The following is a 1,176-nucleotide window of genomic DNA, read 5'->3' as shown; positions in this document are numbered from 1 at the left end:
ATCTGGCAAGTGAATGTTTGTTTTAAATTTTTCTTTAATCGCTCTTACAGTTTTAACTTTGAAGTCTAGGGAAGCACATTTTCTGGTTTATGCCTCAGATGACATGGAAAAAGATATTCCACCTACAGTACTGGAATATCATTTATAGATGTGTAAATTCATAAAGCTATGCCTCTAACAGTTTGCCCACATGGAACTATCCCAATTTGCATCAACTGAAAACTTGACTGAAAAAAAAATAAAAGAACATTTGAGGCATTTGTTATTATAATTGCCCCAGGATTTCGGATCTAGCTATTTCAGAATATATGCAAGAACATATATCCAGCCTATGTGCAAAACAGAACAAACGAGAATTGGGTAGAAGTGAGGGGAGGCTATTTGCCTGCTAAATTAGTATAGAATTAGGGTTTTTTTAGACGTGGCTCATTAAAAATATTAAGGCACACAGCTGGCTGAAAGGTTAGATTCACGAATGGAGCTGGGAGGACAGGGAGAAGCTGAACATACAAATCTTTGGAAAAATATTTAAAGAAAAAATGATAAAAAGCAGTAAGGTTTGGAGGGGTACAAGAGTGCTTGGATTTATTCAAGTTCTGTTTTTCTACTACAGATGTTCTGCTAACTAGAGCAGAGATGTTCAGAGACCACATATTGGCTGTAAAATTCTAGGACTGAGATTAATTAAATGTCTGCTGCTCCTCATACAAACTAGACTCCGGAGTTTTTCAGGCCCTCTAGTCTTCTGAAAGAACAGCTGTAGAATACATCATGTGCATATCTTGCACTCTTAAAATGTATTTTTATAACAAGTGTCATTTTTTTTATAAGGAAAGTTTAACATCTTACCCTTCCTCTGATTATCTTGCTGCTGTTCAGAAAAAAAAAAAAGGATAAGGGTCTGTTACTTACTATGCTAACATCTGATACTTCCTACAGAGCACTGCCTCCACCCAACACATGGTTTTAAACAAAATTTGTAGTAGGTTCAGTGGTCACAGTTATTCACTTATGTTATGGTTTATGTGAGTTCATTTCTTGCATCAGTTGTAGGAAGGTGAGGACCTCATTCCAGTCTATTCTCTAGGTCAATACCCAGGAAATGTAATTTGTCATTTGCGCCTCCTTTTCCTCCTGACTGGACAATGTCAGTGCTTCTTTTGATCAGTAACTGAC

This window comes from Vanellus vanellus, assembly GCF_965231255.1.
Source record: "Vanellus vanellus genome assembly, chromosome: 1".
NCBI classification, from domain to species: Eukaryota; Metazoa; Chordata; class Aves; order Charadriiformes; family Charadriidae; genus Vanellus; species Vanellus vanellus.
Note: the sequence above shows the minus strand (reverse complement) of the source record.